The sequence below is a fragment of the Coenobita brevimanus genome, chromosome 107 (genome assembly GCF_032717465.1).
Source record: "Coenobita brevimanus isolate Jiangsu-jjx chromosome 107, ASM3271746v2, whole genome shotgun sequence".
NCBI classification, from domain to species: domain Eukaryota; kingdom Metazoa; phylum Arthropoda; class Malacostraca; order Decapoda; family Coenobitidae; genus Coenobita; species Coenobita brevimanus.
The window spans coordinates 4,814,966-4,841,107 of record NC_137060.1 but is presented as its reverse complement, the minus strand read 5'-3'; positions in this window follow the sequence as shown (position 1 = coordinate 4,841,107).

The window sequence follows — 26,142 nt, the reverse complement described above, 5'->3', positions numbered from 1 at the left end:
TCATTGCTGTTATGTTTGGGGTTGCCAGAATCCATCATCATCATCATCATCATCATCATCATCATCATCATCATCATCATCCTGCCCACTACCTGTATCATAAAAACAGTCGGCAATACTCAGCAACATGCACAGGAAATAACATCTCTACAACACATTTCAGAACTATCATCAGACCACCATTCACAACTAGGTCACACCTCCATTCAGTCGCCGTTCAAACCTTCATTCACTATTAGGGAACTTTTCTAAGCTGAATAAAATAGTCTGGTAGGAGCAACAACAGACTACTATTAGACTTTATATTAGTGGATGGAAAACGACGAATTTCATGTTTTATTTCAACTAATATTGGGCGACTGCTTTCGGTTCAGAGAAACCAGTTGCAAAGCCCGCGCGCACACACACACACACACACACACACACACACACACACACACACACACACACACACACACACACACACACACACACACACACACACACACACACACACACACACACAATCGATTTACATTCTAGCCGATGCTATAGAGAGACGCCTTCATGCGGAGACATTGATAAGCTGTTCAGCTGCCCGGTTATACAAACACCCCTCATATCCCTATTCTATCCTCTGAAAGGAGGATGGTGGACTGCAGGCGGAGGACAGTCAGCCTGAAGTCCATTGGCACCACGTTTCAGATGAGCCTGTGGCGACAACTACCACTACTGTGCACTACAGCCACGTTTTGGGTGAGAATTAAGAACTTTGCCATATATTCCAGCCGTGCCAGACGATTTTACTAATCTCAGGGAAGCACTTCCCGGCAAAAGGCTGAAAACTCTTATGTGCAACGCCTGGATTTGAACTTGTGGCCTTGGTATTACCATTTTGATGTGGTAGTGTGCAGTGATGTGGCGTTGGTGTGGTTAGGTGTTGTGTGGTGCGGTAGTGTGGTAGGGGTGATGTGCTGTGTAGTGTGGTAGTGGCAAGGTGGTATCATGATAAGGATGAGGTGGTGTGTTGTGCCTTGTTTGATTTGGTAGGTGTGAAGTGGTAGTGTGGTAGGGTGAAGATAGTAGTATGATGAGGTTGTGTTGTGTGGCATGGTGTGGTGTGGTGTGTCGTGATGTGGTGTGGTGAATGGTGATGTATAGTGTGGTGAGGTGGAGAGTGGGATGATATGCTGTGGTAGAGCAGTGTGGTATGTTCAGTGGTATAGCGCGTTTACCCTAACCTAGCAAAGATACGTAACCTCTTTCAGCTCGGTTGATGGCCAGATGTACACAGGCAGGGGGATTGATTTGACTAGTAACGTAGGAGCTTCATTCCTGCCTCATAATTATGGTTCATCGAATTTTATGCCATCAGACTTACTATTCAAGCGGTGGCGGTGTGCCAGTTCCCTCAGATGAAGACATACCGACTGGGGCAGCAAGGAAGGGGGGTGTAGTGTGGTGGTGTTGGTGTAGCGTGTATGGTAATCATCAACACAGGTGTTACAACAAACACCTGCCATACTGTTTCTCTTATCCCCGACCCACTGCTCTCCCTCGCTGCAAATATATAACCTATTATAACACTTCCTCCGAAATTATGTTTTCCTAACATAATCGCATTAATTTTTTTTGTTTGGCGAGAACCTACCTTACACGTACACAGTCTAACCTATTGGTCCAAGTTAACTTAATCCTAGCCCTAACAGTCTAACTTAATCTAACCAGATCCTGACATCCTAACCCTGTCTCAGATAACCCATCTCATCTTAGCCCTAACAGTCTAACTTACACTAACATAGCCTAACTTAACTGAGCCTAACCTAACCTAGCAACCTGCCATTCTCAACACTGCCTTCTCACGAATACTTCACAAGCTTAAGCTATTTTAACACATAAGATTTTTTTTTTCCAACCCTTTGGCTGTGAATCATACTGAATAACTAATTGGTATTTACGTGTAATAATGCTACTATGAACAGCAAATACCTAACCGCGTAGTTCATACAGCTTGGCGTAATTCGAAATATAAACGCAACTCTCCACTGCATTTCTCCACGTCTCTGTTACACTATCATTTTTCACGGTGTCAGACAGTTTTACCTCACATATACGGAACTCTTTAAGCACATCATTTCCAACACTTCCACTCTTTTCCAACTGATACCTTTTACTGTAGGGCCTCGCATCCCTACAAAACTGTCTTCACCACTCTGCTGTCATACATGCCCATCTTCCTTTGAATGGTCACTGATCCATGTCTCCACTCACATCTCAAGCCTCATAATAACTTTTCCCCATCTCTAATTCAATTGTACTCTTTTAAATACCTAGAACACATTATTTCCTTCAAGACTTCCACACACTTCTCAACACTCTTAATACTTGTGCACCTTCTCCTATCCTGCCACTTACTTCAGGTCGTTGAATTCTGTCTGCTGCAATGTCCACCCCAAATACCAAACACACTTCAGTTTCTCAAAGTCTTCCCCATGTCACTATTATTCTGACATCGTTCTACCTTCTCTCTGCTGCCTTTCATCACCTTGTCCTGTCTCGCATCCAGTCCTAACTTCCCCTTGTAATAAGCTCATCCAGACTGATACGATAACTGTGATGTTTACACAGTGATTTTGCAACCAATGGTGTATCACCTGCAGCCAACAACTGATTTACTTCCCAGTCATACCCCATCACAACAGTCCTTAAATTTTACCGTCTTCCCACTACCTTTACATTTACCTGTCTCAATAACCCATCCATGAACACACAAAGGAGCCATGGTGTCCTGAAAAATTATGTCTGTCAGACAGTGTATGCATCTGTCTGTCTGTCTGTCAGTCAGTGAATCAGTCAGTCAATTAATCAGTCTGTCTGCGTATGTATGTATCTATCTACGTATTTATATATGTGTATGGATGTACCTGTTTGTGTATCTACCTGTCTATATCCAGATGCCATAATCACGGAAGAGATGGCCACAAATAAAGCACTTCCATGTCACCCTGTCCTCCGCCATCAGAATGACTTCCATCCAACTCACTCCACCCGTTTCACACACCTGTCCATCCCATCCCTCCGCCTCATCATCATCTTCCTCTCCCCCTCCATGATGAAAAGTAAAAGTAAAAATAATGAAACAAAAAATGAAAGCCTGAAGCTTGAACTGGTAACCTTGACTTTTGTGGTGTATCTCAGACTGCAGTTAGAGCCTACTGCCGCCTGCCATACTTGTGCCGCTGCCATAATCCTGCCGCCTGCCATACTTGTGCCGCTGCCATAATCCTGCCGCCTGCCATTCTTGTGCCGCTGCCATAATCCTGCCGCCAGCTTGGTAATGAGCTGGAGTGGTTTGTTGACGACTGGCCAAGGACGAATGGGGCGAGTGGGGGATGAGTGAATGGCAGGGGAGGGACGGACGGGAGGGATGAGTATGTAATCAATACATACATACTGTATGTATAGATTACATACCGGTACATCAGTACATAGACACACCGCTTTCACTATAATACCTGAAAATTAGTACTGCGATCAGTCTCTCTCTCTCTCTCTCCCTCTCTGTATCTATCTGTCTGTCTATCCGTTTATCAGTCTATCTGTCTGTTGAGCCTGGATTATAAGTGATAGTTCTTTTTCTCTGTACTTCTAAGTGCAGATGTACTGATGTATCGGTATCGGTGGTGTCGGCCCATTTTTAGAGTATCGGAATCGGTATCGGCTGATTTTCTGCCGATACTACGGATACTTAAAGGAATTTAGTGCGTAGCATATCACTCACTGGAAGTTATTTTGTTAAATAGAATTTGGATGTTTTATAGGATGAAAACTGAATTACTGGTAATATCCAATCATTTAGTATCATATTGTTTTGAGTACATGGTGCGTAGTAATACAGTACATTCTATAATAATGAGCCACATCTGCCACCATGGACATGTACGAGACAGGTTGGTAGCCTGGCATCAGCGGCTCACGGCCCTGCCACAGCCCTCAGACGGCAGGCACCACCCTCCCTCACTCTCCACACACAGCCTTCTGCCTACATGAGTTACGGTTTTACAGTTTTTATAATTTTTTCTTATTGATACGTATCGGTATCGGGAGTAGTATCGGTTACAGTCCAGTTTTGTGGTATCGGTATCGGTCAGAATTTTAGTATCGGTACATCACTGATTGCATTGCGCAGTTGACCCTTGTGCGGTGTGGTGCGGTGAGGATCTGTCCGTTCTCCCCTTTGGGGCTAAGATGCGAATGAATGTGTTTGAATGGATGAGTAAATGGGGAGTGTGTCGTCCTGTCTCGGCTACCTCCCTTTCCTTGGGGGAAGCAGCCTAGGTATATAGAATAGAATAGAACATCTCTACATCTGAGCTAGGCAACTCTTTTTGCGTCGCCAGATTTGTAAACTCTGATTGATATTATCGGATTTTTTTTTTTTTTTTGTTTAATAGCGGGGGACTGTCCCTGATTATTCAGCTATATTATCTTGTAACCAGACACGTGCCAACAGTGTCAGTGGCACCCGTGGCCCTGCCCCCACTGCCTGTCATGTTGTTGCCTTTGCCTGTAATGTGTTTGGTGTGTGGCAACATGCCAGCATGATGTGCCACCCTGTGTTATGGCAAGTACCAGTTACCAGGTCACCTGGGAAGTATAACACTACTTGGATCAAACCTTTACAACATACTTGCTGTATTCATATCTTGTTCCGGCCACCGCCACACCATAATGACGGGAAATTCATATCTTAAAAACAATTATGCTACCTATGTTTAAAACGTACACACATACATACATATGTACGTACAAATCGATATATCTTTCTGTCTGTCAGTCTGTTTCCATCTGTCTGTGCTGCTAGATAGATGGATAGGTAGATGGTTGTGCGAATATTTGTAGTGCTGAACATTGCTGAGTGCATACACCATGTTATACAGCATATACGAGTACCATGCAGCATAACTCATAGTGTTAATATCCTCATAATAACAGTAACAAAAACGCCATTATGTACCAAATATTTCACCATCTGCCGCCATACAGAAGTGGCGTCACCAGCACTCTAATGCCTGTATATAAACTGTGTCGGTGTAAAAAGTTGCAATTAGTTTTGAGTTTTGATTAACAATTTCAAGTGATGCGTTGGCCAGGTTTATTCCTGGACAGAATGGCTCTTTTGGGGGATTTTTGTAGTAAAGCCGAAATTAATTATGATGCGAATTTGTAGTTGTAAATTTAATATAAATGAGTTACGCTTGTAGTCGAGGATGGAAGATCGGTAGAGTGAGATTGATAAACTGGAAAACTGTGGTGTGTTTGGTTTTGCACGCATAGACACACGCACTCATCCACTGCCTTCGTGGTGCACACACACACTGTTACATAGCCTATGATTTCATCATCCTTTGTATAATTCTAACGTACAGTATGCTGCATGTTTGATCACGATTCGCCTCGTGGCTTCCATAGTGACCAGGCTAGCGTGTTCTACCTCACTCCCCCCTTCTCCCCTTATAGTAGAGTAAGTCGTTCTTTCTGTTGTTCAGAGTAGGAGTGTCAACTCTTTGTCCCCTATGGCTTCATTTGCGCGTCCTTCTTACAAGTTGTATCAAGCTCTGCCGGCCCCTATATAATGAGCTCAGTCTCTGCATTAGTTGCCACTTAGATCTACTCCTCATTTTGTTCACATCTCTGTCCTCCCCTGTACAGTTGTTATTTTTGTGAGTGCTCAGGAAGTCTCCAACCATCTAGCTGCTGTGTAATTTGAGTATAAGTGTTATTACATTTTTTCTTGTACTGTATAGCATAAGGTGTTGGTTCGTAGGCCGGGTGGGGTTTTTGTGACTCATGTGGAGTTTTTGATGTCAGCCATTATTAATAATATTTTGTATCTGTAATAATATATCTTGCATTAACTGAGCATTATCCGGTTTTCTCATTTTATCAGGGTTGACTTAGATAAATTTACTCTTGCTTATTTCGTGTTAATAGAGGCTGTTGCAGTTAACCATATATTTAACCTGTTTTTTCCCATTACATTATCCTTATGAGTCCTGAATGTTTAGTTATTAGTTTGAGCATTAAACTTTACTTGTAATTTTACCTAACTCTTTTGTTTTGAACCTGGAACTTTGCGGGACAGTAGTGATTTTAGTATTCTCACTTGAAGTGTTCATTATCTCTCTCTGTTCCGTAACAACACACACACACACACACACACACACACACACACACACACACACACACACACACACACACACACACACACACACACACACACACACACACACACACACGTTTATCAGCTCACACGCACAGCCATCCCACCCACACACACAGAGTTACACATGCATGAATACAGGAACACATACGTGTCAGATATCAGACGTGTCACTGTACAAGCTCACCCACATATACACAGTACTGGTGTTATATTCTCAAACAGTGTGGTAGAGGAGTGTTGGTGCGTTACCAGATGGAATATGTGGTGGTGTGAGGTGTGTCAGTGTGTGGCATGACAGCGTGAGGTATGACAGAAGTGTGGTGGTGTGAGGCGTGGTCGTGTGTGGTATGACAATGTGTGGTGTGATTGTGATAGTGGTAGTAGAAATTCTAGGTTCTGTTTGAAACGTGCACCCAGTGGATTGCAGGCTTAAAATGTCCTTCTGCAGTTTACTATCTTCCTTTTAGGGGATAGGGAGAGTGTTGAGGGACAGTTGTATAACCAAGGAGCAGAGCAGCTTCGTTACATAGGTGCCACCGCGTGAAGGCGTCCCTGTCCACCACTACATTTAGAGGTACTGGCTGCCAAAAATAGGGTAAAGCACTCCCATTCACTCTCTGCTTTGGTTTATAATTATGTGCACCAATGCAGGCTTTATTTTACCACCGTCAGACCCTGCTGGTTACTCTAGTCAGTACAAACACCCTTTCCTCATTCCTACTTCGCCATCATGGAGGTGGGTTACTTATGGCTGCTGATCTCCCTTCCAGAATAAGGTGTTATTCTATAGTGGACCTTATAATGGACCGCTATAGATGTCCAGCTGTTCTATATCCCATAGCTTTTCATTGGACTCACTTAATTTTCCCCCCACGTACTCTCACGTATTCAGACACCAAATATCTGCGGACAGAGAGAGAGAGAGAGAGAGAGAGAGAGAGAGAGAGAGAGAGAGAGAGAGCAACAAAATATCCAGTCGTCTGTATTCATGAGTGTATGCCCACATAAACCTTCTGTCATACAAACAGGTCTTCCTATCTCATCTGACACGGTAATATATCACACACACACACACACACACACACACACACACACACACACGTGTTTGGTAAGGATGTATCACCTAATCTGGTGTTTGTTGTTTGTGAAGAGGATGTTCCGGCGTGTTGCGTAATAGTCCAATTTGAAAGGCTTAAATGAACGAGCGATAATATGAGAGAGTATGAGAATGAGAGACTGACTAGGAGAGTGGTTGAGAGGAGAAAGAGAGTTGGAGAGAACGAGGTGGAGATAAGTTGTATGAGTTTACGAATGAAAGACTGACTAGGAGAGTGGTTGAGGAGAGAAAGACCGAGGACGAGGTGAAGAGAAAAGGTGCGAGATCAGGTGAGGGAGGGTGAGAGACTGACTAGGAGAGTGTATAAAAGTTAGGTTGTTAAGGTGGAGGAGAAGGAGACCAAGAATGAGGTGGAGAGATACGATGCAAGAGTTTATGAGTGAGAGATTCACTAGGAGAGTGGCTGAGAGGAGAAGGGGACGGAAATTGCGGATAAGGATGATAAGTAAGGTTTGAAAGTATCTGACTCAGATTTCGAGACTAACTAGGAGAGTTTATGTGAGTAAGGTGGTTAGGGGAAAAAGACTGGGAGACTGACAACGAGAGGAGATAAGAAGCTATGAGAGAGGGTGGTGAGAGACTGACTCGGAGAGTACATGAGTGGTTGGGAGGAGGAGAGGGAGACCGAGAACGAGGCCGAGAGATAAGATACGAGAAAATATGAGTCAGGACTGACTATACACTATTGACCCTAACTTGGCCTAAACCTGCCATCTCTCTGTCTTGAATGCTGACTTGTAACAAGAGATCAACATTAGAATAAGTTGCTAGTCACGAAGAGGCGCCATAGTGTTGTCTTTTTGCGTCATTGATCCTCGTGAAATAAGCTGAGAAAGGACGAAAATCTGGGCCAAGTTAAGGTGCGAGAAGTATTGTGTATGTGTGGCAGCAGGACCAAAGTATTAACACCTTTAGTCCCATGAAACTTTTTAGTATGTTATTCAGCTACCTCCAGACAACTGTATTTAACTTTAGAGAACACCCTAATGGTGGTGGAGATGGGGGGAGTAGTAGTAGTAGTAGTAGTAATAGTTGTTGTTGTTGTTGTGTAGTCCCAGGTTCACCTGACTCGTGAACCTGTTGGACTGCAGACTGAAGTGTCCCTACTCTGACAGTCCACTATCCACTTTGTAGTGGATAGAGCGGGAGCTGAGGGTCGTTTGTATGACATCACAACTGTCCGGCTTTATTGAGGTCACTGCATGAAGGCGTCTCTCTCCAGCACCCACCCTGTCGTTGAGTGGGTTAATGAAGGCTGTATTAACCCATCCAGTCCAAAATATCTCGTTCAGCTGAATAAAATCGTGTGAAGGCAGCAAAAATAATACATAAAACACGTCATGGTAGTGAAGGAGTAAAGGCGTCAGGAAAGTGAACGGGATATAGCCAGTATTTTTCTTACTTTTTTTTTTTCACCCCTTTTTTTGTGTCCAGTGTACAGTTTATTTTATGGGAATGGTACTTTTCCCAGGACGGTAGAGGATATTGGATCCGGCCTACCGGAGAGTTGGTGTGAGTGAGTGAGTTAGTGCGTGAGAGACGTAATTTTGTGAGTTTTAAAGTAAGTGGGAGTGAGTTAGTGAAAGTGTGAGTGAGGTAATTGTGTATGAGTTTTGAGTTAACCCTTGACTGCGATTTGAAATTTGAGATTTGAGTTCGTTGTGTGAATTTTCTTTACTGTGTTGAGTTTTAGTTGGTTGTGTGCAAGTGAGTGAGTTGTGAGATAAGTGGGTGAATTTGCGGGTGACTGGGTGAGATTAGTTAACTGAGAGTGAGTGAGAATGAGAAAGTGTGTGTAAGATAACTGTGTGAGTTGAGTCAACCTCTTTACTACCGTGACGCCTGTTTTAGGTTGTTCTTGCTAACTATGTGCTGAAGAGGGAAGCCTTCACGTGGTGGCACCGATATGACTGGACAGTGAAGCTGCCGAATTATATAAAATGTCCCTCAATACTCTCCATATCTCCCGAAGAGTATGGTGGTCTGCAGAAGAAGGATATCTTTAGCCTGCAGTGCACTGTGTTCACGGTTAGATGAGCCTGGGACCACCACCACCACCACCTCCACCACCACCACCTCCTCCTCCACCACCACTACTACTACTACTCATACAAATACCAATTTTAATACCACCATCACCACCACCACCACTAATGATACAAATACTAATTTTAATACCACCACCACCACCACCACTACTACTACTACTATTACTGTTACTACTACTACTGCTACTACTACTACTACTACTGCTATTACTGCTACAACTATACAACTGCAACTACTACTACTTTAATACAAATATTCATTTTAATACCACCACCACCACCACTACTACTACTACTACTACTACTGCTACTACTACTACTACTACTACTACTGCTACTACTACTACTACGACTGCTACTACTACTACTACTGCAATTATTACTATTTAGTACCGTATGTTCTTGCTAACTCCAGGTGATTTAATTCACCTTGGGATTTGCATGAGTTGAGTTGTGGGTGTATATGCGTGAGTTGTGAGATAATTGAGATATGAATTAATAGAGTGTGTGAGTGTGCATTGAAGAGTACGTTGTGAGATAACTGTGATTGTGAACTAGTTGTGTGAAATATTAGTTAACAGAGTGAGTGAGTGAGTGAGTGGATGGATACAGTGAATGAGTGTGTGAGTAGAGACTTGCGTGGGATGTGAGTTGATTATCAACTTCACAGTACCTTAATTATTCAGATGGAAACATTTATACTCTTTTTACTCTAAAGTGTCCTAAAATTGCCATGTGTCCATCCTGAATGCTGAGTAGTAACAACGAATTAACACGAGGTGATGTTAGTCATAAAGAAGTGCTGTGGAAAGGATGTAGAGCAATAGCAGTGTCTTTTTCTGCCATTGAGCTACGTGGAATAGGCTGCAAAAGGCCAGGTTAAGGTGAAAGAATTATAGCCTATTCCACATACTGAAGTTGTGTTTACTGTGAATACAAAACAGTGTAGGCCCGACTTGGATCTTCACAACAACCACAGATTAAGTATGTGATTAGCATTTCCTCCCTGTCAGTTGATTGCTTCTTGAACCCTCTCATAGCCACGTGTTCCTCGTATTTTATTCCAGCTAATGCCAGATTATTTTAGTTACCTGAGAGTGAATCATAGGAGCCTGAGAGTGTTAATATTGGTACCACTAACCCTTTCATGGTCTAGATAACTCGTTTTGGAGTCGAGCTGACGTCAGGCGATTTTATTCAGCTGAGAGTGAGTCACAGGAGCCTGATAGGGTTAAAGAGAATAAGTACTGTACATTGCAGGTGAGTAAACCATGAGTAACTAGTTGTAGTAATGGCAGTTGTCGTTGCCCCTGGTTCATCTCAATGTGAACCCAGTGGACTGCAGGCTGAAGTTGCACCTTTCCTTCAGCTAGCCATCCTCCTTTTGGGGGATGCGGAAGGGATTGAGAGACGTTTGTAGAACCAGGCAGCTCCACCGCACGGTCATATCGGTGCCACCGTGTGAAGGCGTCATGCTGCAGCACCAAAACATGAGTTAGGAGAAAATCGATTAAACTTTGTGTGTGTGTGTGTGTGTGTGTGTGAGTTGATCGTGTTAAAGTGAGTCAGCAGTTTGTGGAGGGTGAATGGTGCCTCACTGTACTTATAGTGTGAATGATTGTGTGATATATCATCTTAACATTATCCGTTGTGTGTGTGTGTGTGTGTGTGTGTGTGTGTGTGTGTGTGTGTCACAGTCGTTACCATCACCATTATAACCATTAACACAGTCACCACCATCAGTACTACCGCATTTTCCAAATAATCTGTTTTACAAGCTGCACTCTTTACAGTTAGTTAGTCCACCGGTCACTACCATTACCATAGTTATTGTCAGTACTGTCAATACCACCATTAACACCACCACCACAGTCATCACCACAACCACCACTACAGTTACCACCACCACAACCAGTTGTCACTGAGGTTGTTGTAGGGGTGTTTTTGAGCAGGAAGTAGTACAGGATCTTGGGTGGAATTGTCAGTCGTTATGGAGCAACTGTTGGTCTTTGTGGTGACAATAATTAACCCTTAAGATCATCAGTAACTGTAGCTCCGTAACGATGTGCAGTTGAACCCATGTTAGTAAAGCATTTATCAGTCAAAATTAGTTCAAGAATAAGATCATAAATTTTAAAAAATTGCGGGATACCTTGTCTACCACACCCACAGACAACCATCACAGTCACCACCACAACCATCACAGTCACCACCACAACCATCACAGTTACCACCACAACCATCACAGTTACCACCACCACAACCATCACTAAAACCAAAGCACCACCAAAGCACAGTCTCCACCACACCCACATCACAACAACAGAAAGAACATCAGCAGCACTGTCACCACAATCACCACCACCACCACAACTGTCACGTTCAGCAACACATCAATCCCCAACCAGCACCACACTACCACGTTCACCACTACAACCAGAGCACCTCCAGACCACAATAACCACCACACCGTAACACAGTAAGCCCCAGTTACCATTAACACCACCACAGTCACAACACCATTCACCACAAGAATGTATTCACTAATTCAGCACAATCATCTTCACCACTACACCATCACCACATCGGCACAGTCACCACCAAACGCTAAAATCACCAGACAACCGCCACCATACCACCACAATCACCACCACTCATAATCACATTACCACACTGGTCACCATCACAGCATCACAGTCACCACACACCATCACTGGCCATGGGATATTGAGGCAACTGAGAAATACTGCCGTGAATATAAGTAAACCTAGAGTGACGACCACCAGTAACCTGTGTGTGTGTGTGTGTAAGCAAACCTAGTGACGACCACCAATAACCTGTGTGTGTGTGTGTGTGTGTGTGTGTGTGTGTGTGTGTGTATGTGTGTGTGTGTGTCTGTGTGTGTGTGTGTGGTGTTATAGTTGTCCTGACTACCGCTGATTAATAGTGTTCATGTTCTTAAAGTATTATTTACATGTTGTTCAGGTATAAACGTTGCTTTTATGTCTTGCAGGTATGTGTTCAGTAAAGGGACACCAGAACAACACCACAGGACACACCACCCTAAGTGTACTCCTACCTTACCAGCAACTTTGTCGGTAATTTTATTGCATTTCTGTTTCTGTCATTTCCTCTTTTTGTTTCTGGAGTTGAAATGATGTTGATAGAGTTGGTGGTGGTGGTAATGATGATGACTGCTGATTATGATGTTAGTGTGGATTAGCTGTTATGAACAGAGTTGTAATAATGATGATGAGAGTATTTTGAGACTAGTATGATATGGTGTTGGTAATGATGAGGATTATGATGACAGGACTGAAAAATTTATGATGATGAATAGGGTCGGGACGATAATGGTGATGAAATAAGGTTGTATGATGATGATCACAGTAAACGCTAGAATAGTGATGATGATGATGATGAAGGTTGAAATGACGATGGTGATGATGATTATCATTAGGATTGAGATGATAAGTAGGGTTCCTCCGTAGAAGAACAGAATGGACTGCAGTAAGCAATAAATACAAAACGTCTTATCTTTAAGCTGTTATTGTAGGTACTTTATTAGGTTATAAAATCGCCCGGTAGTTAGTAGGATTGAAATACACGAGTTTGCTTTAATTAAATAAGTGAAAATAGATGAAGATAGTAGCGTCAAACACTTCCTGAGCTGTAGGTTTAAAGGGTAAAGGAAGACCCAGAAATATTCCATGACAATTCCCAGACCACGTAGCGATAAAGGAACGTTCCTGGCCCCTCTGTATCGTTACTAACGTACTCTGTACTGTGGAATGACACGGCTGATTACACCGAAGAACTAAAGGCGTCCTTAAATATCCGTCAAAATTTGGTCCTTGCCTTCATACCGGATATGTTTTTCAGCATAACCACCTTCACATTCACCCCATGAGAGTCCGCTGCTAGAGAAGGAGTTAGACACCGTTTTGAGTTACATGGACATTCATTATTTTTGTGGTGTTTCTCTTTTGTTGTAACTACAACTATTAGTGCGTTTATTTTTTGTTGTAACTGTTATGATGTTCCCCTTTTATTTTAACTGCAGCTGTTCTAACGTCTGTCTTTTGTAGTAACTGCTGTTTGTTTTAGTGTTAGCCATTCGTTAAGTGTGAGTGATACAAAGGGATATTGTGATCGCCATAAAGGATAATTAAAAACACACAAAGCAAACATGCACACTAACTATTGTACTTCATACTCAGTCGGGTGTGGCAGTCTGTTTGGAGGTGTGTCGCGTACGTACCTGTATACACTCCTATAGGATGCAGAGAGAGAGAGAGAGAGAGAGAGAGAGAGAGAGAGAGAGAGAGAGAGAGAGAGAGAGAGAGGCCTGTATCAATGCTCGTAGTGGTGCTCATACAAAAGCACAATAGACGTAGGCCTTTGTGTTGCGTTTTTTAAATAGTACCAGCCAATCAAACCTTCAGTATCGCTGAACACACACACACACACACACACACACACACACACACACACACACACACACACACACACACACACACACACACACACACACACACACACACTTGCATATGAGTACTCGCTACCGTATCCACACGCACAGCTATACGTACACATACTCACACATGTGCAGCCACTTCTACCTACATAAATTTAGTATATTTAATGTATAATAGCTCTTGTCGTATATAAACTCTCTCTCTCTCTCTCTCTCTCTCTCTCTCTCTCTCTCTCTCTCTCTCTCTCTCTCTCTCTCCATCCGCTTGTCTCTGTATGTCTGTCAGTCTGTCATTCGATCTATCCATCTGTCTATCTATCCATCAGTCTGCGTATCTTAATGTTTCCTTACATTGTTATGGTAGTGCAGAGGTAGGCTTACCCTGAAAGGCTTCTCACAGGTAAATAAAGTCGTGAGGGGCAGCAGGAATGAAGCCAAACACGTTGTACGGGTAACAGGTGTGCACAAAGCTGAAGGAAACCATTAGGTGGTGGCAAGAATAACACCACAAATGACGGCCTCTGACTGTAGTCCGAGAAGTCTTCCTTAAGGAGAAGAAATCGTCTGGAGGCAACACGAGTATACTGAAACGTCATTGTGATAGTAATAGTAGTAGTAGTGGTGGTAGTAGTAGTAGTAATAGTAGTAGTAGTACGGTAGTAGTTGTAGCAGCAGCAGCAGGAGCAGTAGTAGTAGTAGTAGTAGTAGCTTCAGGTTCATCTGATACGTGAACCCGGTGGGTTGCAGGCTGAAGTTGACTCATTAGGCATTCCAACCAACCATTTTTCAGAGATAATGAGAGATAAGGGACGTTTGTTTAACCAGACATCCGAGTTGTGTTCCATTAAATCGGTGCCACCACATGAAGGCGCCCATCTGTAGCACCTGTAACATACTCATAGTGAAAGATACTGTGGAAGGTTTGCCAGAGCTAAATGATATCGTCAGGTGGTAGGAGTTATAACTAGACTAGCCAAACTGTTTGCTGCAAGACCCTATTGGAAAGAGCTGACTCAGATTCATAACAACCACAGACAAAACGAACAAGTTAAAGTTGATTAAACTCTGTGGGAACCCTATCCGCGTTTCACGGTGCTGTTACCCCCTCCCCGAAAAAAAGGGAGTCTAAAAAGGTCCCTCGGAGGGCCCTAAATGGAAGAACGTCTGGAGATCATCAAGGGGGATTCTAAGAAGGCCCCTGCAACTTTCTTGGAAATTTTAGAGGGGATAGAGAGGACTAATTTCAGATCAGTTCCTTAGTAAGCAACTCAGGAAGTCAGTAAATCAGTAACTCAGTGACATAGACGTTTCTAGGTCGGCCCCTGGGAGGGTTGGGCAAAAATACAAATCCTGGAGACGTGAGAGAGACACACACACCTGGACTGTGGATGCGGAGTGCATTTGGTGTAGCCTTACTGTGTGTGTATACCTGAGAGAGAGAGAGAGAGAGAGAGAGAGAGAGAGAGAGAGAGAGAGAGAAGGGAGGGGAGGGTTGAGGCTCCTATATCCCACAGGAACACAGCCTCCCGGGGATCGAACCCGGGTACTGTTAATCCAGCAGCACCGTAAACAAATTAACCCTTCACCCGCCCTAATTAAGACAAATGGATTTATTACACCAGCTCTTGGGTAGACACTGTGTTAGTGCGATGATGATGATGGTGGTGATGATGATGGCAATGATGTAGTTGATGATGATGATGATGGTCATGGTGATGATATAGGAGAATGTGAAAGTGGCAGTTGGCAGAATCTATTATTTTAATCCATAGAAGAAAGAACCAAAGGCTGGCAGTCTGCAGTAAAGCTCTTCTTTTTAGGAAATGCGAACAAAAGAGATCCAAATTCAAGATCCGTTCATTTCGAGATGCTTGGACACATTGCGTTAAAAAAACTGGATGTCATTGGCAGAAGGCTATACAGACTGAGGAAGACAGTAGCAGAGTTGACCTGTTGCCTAGATAAATGACTGAGGGTATCTGTCAACTCTTGCATTGGAGGGGAAAGTGCCAGACAGCCTCTTGCTAAGGCCACAGGAAATCAAACGTACTCTGGCAGCACCGTAAACAGTTTAATCCTCAAGCAGCTTTAATCAAGGCAAGGTGATTCATTATTGGGTTGTTTGGTACACGCTTTATAATATACTGTTTGCACTTTAACTTTACCTTAAATTGCCATCTCTCAGTTTTGAACGCTGAGTTGCATGATTTGATTAACGCTAAAGTACAGTATGATACAAGTCTTTAGGAAGTGCTATGGAAAGACTATAAAGCCATAGCATTGTGTTTTTATGCATTAAGCTACGTGAAACAAGTTGTATGATTTGATTAACGCTAAAGTACAGTATGATACAAGTCTTTAGGAAGTGCTATGGAAAGACTGTAAAGCCATAGCATTGTGTTTTTATGCACTGAGCTACGTGAAACAAGCTGCAAAAAGACGAAAACCTGTGGCAGGTTAAGGTGAAATGAGTATACACTGCTGGTATACAGCAGGGAAGATAAATCCAGTGTTCTTCCCTGACCAGTGTACTATATACAACACTTAAATGTAGGGGGAAGACATCTTTTTTGCTGTGACTGACGCCAAACAATTCTGTCGCCACTGGCAAACCTGCCGAGTTGTTAGTGCTGAGAACCTGTTACACATCTCTTGTATTGTGGGTAACGCCAGACGGTTTGACTCGCCACTGGGAAACACCTCAGGGTGTGAGGGTAACTCCTTTTTACTGTAGGATGGTCCTTCCCCGGCTGAATACAGTCGTGTGGTGACAGCAGGAGTCAAATATAGACGTCATCGACCTACAGGAGTTAATGGTGCAGCTTCCGGGAGAAAGTAGTAAACAGTGTGGGGTGTAATGGTTGGGGGAGTGGTGGTGTGGTTACCTGTAATGGTTGGGGGAGTGGTGGTGGGGTTACCTGTAATGGTTGGGGGAGTGGTGGTGTGGTTACCTGTAATGGTTGGGGGAGTGGTGGTGGGGTTACCTGTAATGGTTGGTTGAGTGGTGGTGGGGTTACCTGTAATGGTTGGGGGAGTGGTGGTGGGGTTACCTGTAATGGTTGGGGGAGTGGTGGTGTGGTTACCTGTAATGGTTGGGGGAGTGGTGGTGTGGTTACCTGTAATGGTTGGGGGAGTGGTGGTGTGGATACCTGTAATGGTTGGGGGAGTGGTGGTGGGGTTACCTGTAATGGCTGGGGGAGTGGTGGTGGGGTTACCTGTAATGGCTGGGGGAGTGGTGGTGGGGTTACCTGTAATGGTTGGGGGAGTGGTGGTGGGGTTACCTGTAATGTACTTGGTGAGTGGACAGTGGAGGATGGGTGGGGGGGGGAAGGGGTGTTTGGTTAATGTGGTAGGTTATCAGATTATAGGTTGGTTGAGGGATAGACTCTGCAGTAAACAGAGATGGCACAACTGCCGTCACTGTGGTCGCAGCTACTGTATAGTGCATTTACTGTAACCTGACAAAGATCCTTAAACCCTTTCAGCTCAGTTAATTGCCAGGTGGAGTCAGACTGTTGGGTTGATTTAACTAGTGACGTAGAAGACTCATTCGTACCGCATAACTAAGGCTCGTCAAATGTCAGGCAAACACAACTTGTATTCAAGCTGTGACAGTGGACCAGTTCCGTCAGGTGAAAACAAACAGGCTATAGTGAAAGAACTTTAGTAGAGAGAGAAAGAGAGACCATTGTCTAAGGACGGCAGTTATTATGACAAATAATTGTAATCTGAAGGTGGGGCTGCCTAATTGCAGTAATATAAACCGTATACATCCTTACATCGTTAATTACTTCCCTGGCATCATTAACATTCTCAGGCTTATTAACACTTTCACTGCTCTTATGCTTTTTATTTTAACTCCCGGATTTTCGTCCTGTAGTGACTTGTTTCACGTAGCTTAGTGGCAGAAAAACACAATGCTTTGATGAGACTATACTCTGTTTACATTAACTAGACCGAAAAGTACCATCTCCATCTTCAGTGTTAACAGCAAGAGATTAACACTAGAATATGGTGCTAGTCACGAAGAAGTGCTACGAAAGGGATGCAGGGCCGTAACAGTGTCTTATTCCGCCACTGAGCTACGGGAAATGGGCTGTAAAAGGACGAAAATCTGGGCCAAGTTAAGGTGACTGAACTGAAAGTGCTTGAGGGAAGGAGGAAGGGAAAGAGAAGTGGCGGTGAGGTGTATGTGGAACAGATGTTGAGGGAAAGTGGTGGAAAGTGTGTGTGTGTGTGTGTGTGTGTGTGTGTGTGTGTGTGTGTGTGTGTGTGTGTGTGTGCGCGTGCGTGTGTGTGTGTGTGTGTGTGTGTGTGTGTGTGTGTGTGTGTGTGTGTGTGTGTGTGTTTACTTATTCCATAACTATAATTGAATGGGAGAGAGAATTTTGAGGTAATCACGTATATACAGTATGTATAAATCTATCCATGTATATTATGTCTGTGTATTAATATGCTTATTTACTACAACCAAAAAACACCTTTCAACATACTGTAATTAGTAACACTCCAGAACTTCAGCTCTCAAATCAACCTTTGCACAAACTTGCATAATGGCTCCAGTGTTTGGCAGTGTAACATGCCAGCTTCGTCTTTATTTTTTACACAAATTTCTTGCCCAAATAAAAAATTCTGTTTAGGCAGCGTGTGTACCTGTTGATTGAATGTGTAAGACTGGCTTTGTGAGTCCTGAGAGAGGCAACAACAGCCATATTGACTCCATGTTGACCTGCCAGCGAGGGAAGGCCTTAATTACTGCCAACATTTTTCTGTCTGGGCCCCGTCTTGGTTTTTGTACCGTAGGACTTCACTCTGTTCATTTTAACTAGGCGTAAAATTCCAATCTCTCCATCTTGAATACTGAGCTGTAATAAGAGATGAACAATGGAATATGACGCTGTTCACGAAGAAGTTTTATAGGAAGGATGCTGAGATGTAGTATGGTTTTACTTTGCCACTGAACTACGTGAAATTAGCTGCAGACGGAAGAAAACCTCTTCTTAGTTAAAATGAATGAACCATACTGGGTGTGAATGGTTGCTGTACGATTGTTTGATGGTGAGTTGAGTTGTTTGTTACGAATCCCTTTTCTTGGTTTAATCCCTTCACCATGATGAGGTCTCTTTCATTTTTGCTATCTTCAGACGGTTTTGTTTAGCTTGGGTAGTATGGTTTATCTCGTAGTAAAGGAGTTATTAAGGCTGTATCGAACTCCTTCAGTGAGAAAAGTGTCCCGTAAGCTGAATGAAATCTGTTGTAGGTAGCAACAATAGAACAATAAAATACGTCATTGGATTAACAAGTGTAAGGATGGTAGGCTGTTAATTAGTTTCATAGCATTTTTCTCCAGGCCTGTCATGGTTTTTGTAGGACCAGTGGGTGTAAATGCTTGTTATAATTGTTTGTCTGTCTGGAATCTTGTATGATTTTGTAAGTAGGCTGTTTGCTTGTGTGTGTGTGTGTGTGTGTGTGTGTGTGTGTGTGTGTGTGTGTGTGTGTGTGTGTGTGTGAGAGAGAGAGAGAGAGAGAGAGAGAGAGAGAGGTATTGTTAAGACTGTACACTCTAATTAGCCTGCACTCTGGCCATTCACCCTAACTATTCACAGATCATCCCTCACTCTGTAAACATGCACTCTGTTCACCATGATTAGGATGTAGACTTCACTCTAATCATCATGCACTCTGTACACTGATTATCATGCAGTCTCTGTTCACTCTGATCACCCTACATTCTAACCACCCACGCTGACTGTTCATTCTAAACAGCATGGTGTCTGTTCACCCTGTCCTGGTGCACTGTGATGTGTCGTTGTGTATGCATAGAGGTGGTGGCATAGTTAAGAGAGTTGCAGCCAACCTGATGTATCTGGTCAGTCGTTATACTTGTTGGTTGAGTAGTGTGTGTGTGTGTGTGTGTGTGTGTGTGTGTGTGTGTGTGTGTGTGTGTGTGTGTGTGTGTGTGACCATTTCGCTTGTATGGCTTATTATATATTCTGTTATTGTTACTACCAGACGAATTTATGCAGATGTGGAAGGCGGTATTGAACTGGGTGGGTTGGATACAGCCTTCATTAACCCTTTCACAACTAGACGTGTTTTTTAAGTGGAATAATATCGTCTAGAGGTGGCAATGATAAAATACAAAAAGACGTCACCGTATTGAACTCTTCACTGTAGTTCACACACACACACACACACACACACACACACACACACACACACACACACACACACACACACACACACACACACAACTCTGTGTACTACAATGAAGCGTTTTTCCATGTTTCCCTCTATGCTTCTGAATGGTTTTGTTTAGCGTCATTGATGGAATGGACTGTGACGTCTTCACATCGTTGATATTAAAATTTATTTGTGCTACCTCCAGACGACTGTACTCAGGACACACCTGTAGTAGTGATGGGATTAATGAAGGTTATATCTCACTCCATCACATCGAAAATTCTCGTCAAAGATGAATAAAATCATCTAGTGGTAACAAAAATAAAACTAGACGGCAGTCGCAGAGCGCATTCCTTCAACGCCGCTACAATGTGTGATTTGATTTATTGTTAAGGTTTCGTTTAGCGTCGTTGACGGAGTTAATAAAATCTACGGTCCTAGTCTGCCCTGTAACAGAGAGTCAATAATAGCATGTCTCCGCCAACGACAGTAATACTTAGAATTTATTCCTGCATCCGGATCTGGATCCGCCGCAAAGTTTAATAATTTCTCCATTGATGCACTGCCCGCCTACACACTTGGTTTTATTGAAATCCGATAAAAACTTTTTCAGACATCTTGTTCACAGACAGACAGATGTGAATACATAATGTCCTTCATCATGGTTGGTGAAGGAAATAAAAATACTCCACCAGATTGAAATGGGATAACATGAGTGCTGTGTACAGACTGAAACGTCCCCACAGCACAAAATACGGCCATGTGAGTTTATAGCGGAGCGCTGTTTACGGACCAGCCTATATCGGTCCCTGCCAGTTAGAGAAGTATATCCAGAGCTGAATGAAATGATCTGAAGGTAACAGAGAGAGAGAGAGAGAGAGAGGGAGGGAGAGTCATGGTATTAAAGGTATTAATAAGAATGAAGGCATCATGAATGTTGCAGATGTGTCGTTTCGTTGCTCTGGCAGTTGCATTTCCTTTCACCACTATTGACGGCCATTTTTTTTTTTAATCCAATTCTTTAGTTCATCCACTACTTGGCGCTGATTTTCGTCCTTTTACAATTTATTTCACTTATCCCAGTGGCTGAATAAGGCAGTACTACGGCGCCATCTTTTCCATACTGTTGCACTTCTTCGTGACTAGCACTGTATTCTAGTGTTCGTCTCTTGTTACAGCTCAGTATTGAAGATGGAGAGATGAGTGTATTAGGTCAAGCTAAGGTAAACAGAGTATAGTGTGGTGTAATATCTCGCGGTTTGTATTGTAATGGGTTGGGGGCTGCCCAGCACCTCTTACCGGTATTTATTGTTTGACGTAATAATCCAGGAAAGTATCATAATCCAGAAAAGTATCTAATTCGCTTGGTGGTAATCATAACCAAATGTGTCTGGTGGTGTAGTGGGTTGAGACGCTCCATTCCCAGCAGATTACATCCGAGGGGTGGTAGAGGTTCATTGTTCATATTATGCCACTCAGGGAAAAGCCACTGGTCACTTCAGCCTTAAACGTGTGACAATATAGGCCAGCCTTGGGACCTCTGCGTTCTGGTCGTAGCAAGAATAAAATTAACAATTATGTATTGTTTTCCTTGCCTTTTCCACAACGGGAGGTCCTTATGGTGAATAAAATCGTCTGGTTGTAGCAAGAATACACTTTGTATTACTCTCATTTCCACTTCAGGTGGCTCTGCAGTGAGCATGGTGGAACCCAGGAAACTGCAATGTTGGGTGGTAACCATATAACCAAATAACGGAGCGATGTAGAGACTACTATGGTGCCCCTGTTAACTAGGTGAAGAGACGCAAATGCAGCGTCCATCCTGGAACCAAATCTGCACACTCTTCCACGCACCTGCCTGTGGCGAGGCGTTGTCTACCGGAAGGGAACATTGGTTAGATGCATGGGACAGCTGTGCAGGGGCGGTTGCTTGCCAGTGTTTGATGAGTCTGATCGGCCAGACGGACCATAGTAACCCAGCAACAGCAGCAACAACAACAGCAACGGCAACCACGAGATTCAATAAAATCGTCTGGCATCACAAGGTAAACTACAGAAAGGTAGCATCGTAGTGAAGCGGTAAGTCTGCCGTGAAACCACTTTTGTTCATTAAATTGTAGTGTTGTGAATATTGCATAAAGGATGTGGGTGGTAACAGTATTATGTGCTTGGTATATTTTGTGCTCGAATTCTGTGCCTCTTTGGTTAAAATTATATGTGCGTGTGTGTGTGGGGGGGGTTATATGTTCGCGCCCGCTTGTGTTATATGCATTTTTATATCGTAATTTGACTAATCGTATGAACGTAGTGTATTTGCATGTATATGTGTATATAGATAGATATAATGCGTGTTTGTCGTATGCCTGTATACTGGTATGTAAGTGCACGTCCGTATATGCATATGTGTATGTATGTTATGTATGTATGTTGAGGTAGAGGGTGCCATCACTATTGAGTGCCACACAAGCTGTGTCTGACCCAAACTACTGTATACAAACTTCAACTTCTAACTCAAACCCTTCACCTAAAACAGTAAGTTGTGTGTAAACACACACACACACACACACACACACACACACACACACACACACACACACACACGGTTTCTCTCTCTCTCTCTCTCTCTCTCTCTCATTTATCCCTGCCTATCTACCTACCTACATATCTCTGTATATCTGTCTTTTTCTGTCTATAGATACATTTTTAATAATGTCCCAGTAAAGACCATCAAGAGGTATCCTTGTCACTAACCGTTGATGGCGTTGGTGATGTATGTGTCATTGTTGCTGCTTCCAGACGGTGTTACTGAGCCGCTGCACAACTCCACAATGGAGGGGTTCCACACACACACCATTAACACGTCCACTACGACAGAGCTTTTCGAAGTTAAGTCATATCATATCCAGATATCATGAATAATACTCTGTTCACTTTAACTTGGCAGTAAATTGCATCTCCCGCATCTTGAATCCTGAAGTATAACAAAAGATTAACAATAGAATTTGGTTCTAGTCACGAGGCAGTGCTGTGGAAAGGCTGTTGAGTTACAGTGTTGTGTTATTCTGCCACTGAGCTGTGGGAAATACACAGCAAAAGGACGAAAATGTTCGTCATTTTAAGGCGAATTAATTTATAAAATAATGGCCGTCCTTGCTGTTGCTGAGCCCCAGCCATGCCTGACCCAGCAGACCCGTCGACCGCAGGTAAACACCTGCCCCCATGATGACGTCTCATATTTTCCATTTGCCTCTGATGTTGCACCTGTGTGTTAGTGTGGCATGTGCTGTGCAGTGTTTCATTATGTTTGTTGTGTGTGTGTTAGTGTAGCATGGGCTGTGCAGTGTTTCATTATGTGTGTTATGTTGTGTGTGTGTGTGTTAGTGTGGCATGTGCTGTGCAGTGTTTCATTATGTGTGTTATGTTGTGTGTGTGTGTTTTAGTGTGGCATGTGCTGTGCAGTGTTTAATTATGTGTGTTATGTTGTATCTGTGTTAGTGTGGCATGTGCTGTGCAGTGTTTCGATATGTGTGTTATGTCGTATCTGTGTTAGTGTGGCATGTGCTGTGCAGTGCTTCATTACAGTATTTTTGTGTTATGTTGTGTGTGTGTGTGTGTGTGTGTGTGTGTGTGTGTGTGTGTGTGTGTGTGTGGCATGTGCTGTGCAGTGTTTCATTATGTGTGTTATGTTCTGTGTGTGTTAGTGTGGCATGTGCTGGGCAGTGTTTCATTATGTGTGTTATGTTGTGTCTGTCTGTTAGTGTGGCATGTGCTGTGCAGTGTTTCATTATGTGTGTTGTGTTGTGTGGGTCTGTTCCACAAGCCGGGCAAGTGTCATCAGTGATTCCACCCAACCCAGATCTAAGCTGATAACTGAGGAGGGCTGGGTGGTGTCCTGGTGTAAGCTGATAACTGAGGAGGGCTGGGTGGTGTCCTGATGTAAGCTGATAACTGAGGAGGGCTGGGTGGTGTCCTGATGTAAGCTGATAACTGAGGAGGGCTGGGTGGTGTCCTGATGTAAGCTGATAACTGAGGAGGGCTGGGTGGTGTCCTGGTGTAAGCTGATAACTGAGGAGGGCTGGGTGGTGTCCTGATGTAAGCTGATAACTGAGGAGGGCTGGGTGGTGTCCTGATGTAAGCTGATAACTGAGGAGGGCTGGGTGGTGTCCTGGTGTAAGCTGATAACTGAGGAGGGCTGGGTGGTGTCCTGATGTAAGCTGATAACTGAGGAGGGCTGGGTGGTGTCCTGGTGTAAGCCTAGCAAGGTAAACTCGACCAGCTGTAGTTAAGACCACCTAAGATGAGTGGATGTCGGAGGGAAGGGGGGGGGGCCTTGTAATATAGTGTTCTAACCAAGGTGAAACAGAATAAGTCATGGTCGTGAAAGGGTTACATGAGTCGTGTGTGCCTGAAACAGAGTCACTTTCCAAATGGAATAAGTCTGACCCACACCGAATTAGAGCCAAAAAGTTTACAGCGACTGCCAGCGTTAAAAACACCAATTAATGGCCTGTGAGAACCACACCTTTTCTTCACAACAGGTTCAGATCAAAGTGACGTACCCACTGAACCCCATCAAAAGCACCGCCACCGCCGCCAGCTTTGACTGTTTCTTTCTTTCTTTCTTTTTTTTTTCTTTTTTTTCCAGTCTGAAGTGTTTTTGTTCTTGATGTCAATGGGGGTCGCCACCATCCCATCACACAGTGCAGTACTGCCATCATATGACTGTAGACTGAGTGCCAAGCCAAAGGGTTTCTTGTGGATCAGGAAACCATTTACTGTGCTGGGTGGTAACCATGTAACAATACGGCGCCTGGTGTTTAGGTAGGTTTATATCGAGGACTGGTTGGGGTTTACTGCTCCCCTAATGCTACTCAGGGGCGAGTTAGGTTGGTCATCCTTGCCTTAAATGTCGGGACTGATTCCAAATCCCTGACTCATACTTCTTGATGGGAAGAAAAATGGTTTTGATGATAGATGGATTTTGTGTATCATCATCATCATCATCATCATCATCATCATCATCATCATCATCATCATCATCATCACCACCACCACCACCACCACCACCACCACCACCACCACCACCAGCCTTGACCGGTTCCATTCTTTTCATCACAATTCTTTTTAGTGGCTGTGATTCATGATTAGCTCGGAATTCGAAGGACGTTACTTAGCCCGTTATTACCCACGAAGATCCTCATCATCACCAGCATCATCATCACCATCATCATCATCACACAAAGAAAGAGGGGATTACTAAAGAGGACAGCAATAACACGAAGGAGAACTATCGCCAGAGTACCAGCTAAAATGATTCACACTTCCATTCGTCATTCACTGTTCCCTTAAAGTTTGTGCATATATAATGTATACAGAATGGTTCATACATTACGGCCCCTTGTCTCCTAGCTGGCGAATTCTCGTGTGTTGCGGGAACGACTCGGTCAGTGTACCAGTGTCTGTCTTGCGTCATTTGTACTTAACATTACTGGTACTTTTTTATGCTTTATTGTCTGCCTTTTTACATCTATGATTTGCATGATTTATTACTGTACTGTATAGTTCATTCACCTTAACTTGGCCCAGATTTTCGTCCCTTTGCAGCTTATTTCGCTTAGCTAATTGAAAAAGACATTGCTGTGGCTCTATATTATCCCCCATATCACTTTTTCGTAACTATAGTCGCGGCGCACGACTCTGAGGTTGTCATTATCGTACCCTGACAACCTACCGTTCAAAAGTGCGTCCGATTTTGTATCATATTATACACGAATCATATTATTATGCACGAATATACGATACACGAATATTATTATACACGAACATATACACGAATCACATGCGTCTCATATTATACACGAAATCACGCGCACATTTGAATGTTTGGTTGCCAGGGCACAATAATGACCTTAAGAGTCGCGCCCCGCGACTATAGCATATACAGTATATATATATATATATATATATATATATATATATATATATATATATATATATATATATATATATATATATAATCGCAGCAGCTTAGCATTCAGTCTTAGACCAAATTAAAATGAAGAGTTTACTCGTATTTTAACGATGCAGCCAAAATGTCTGCGTTTCACACCAG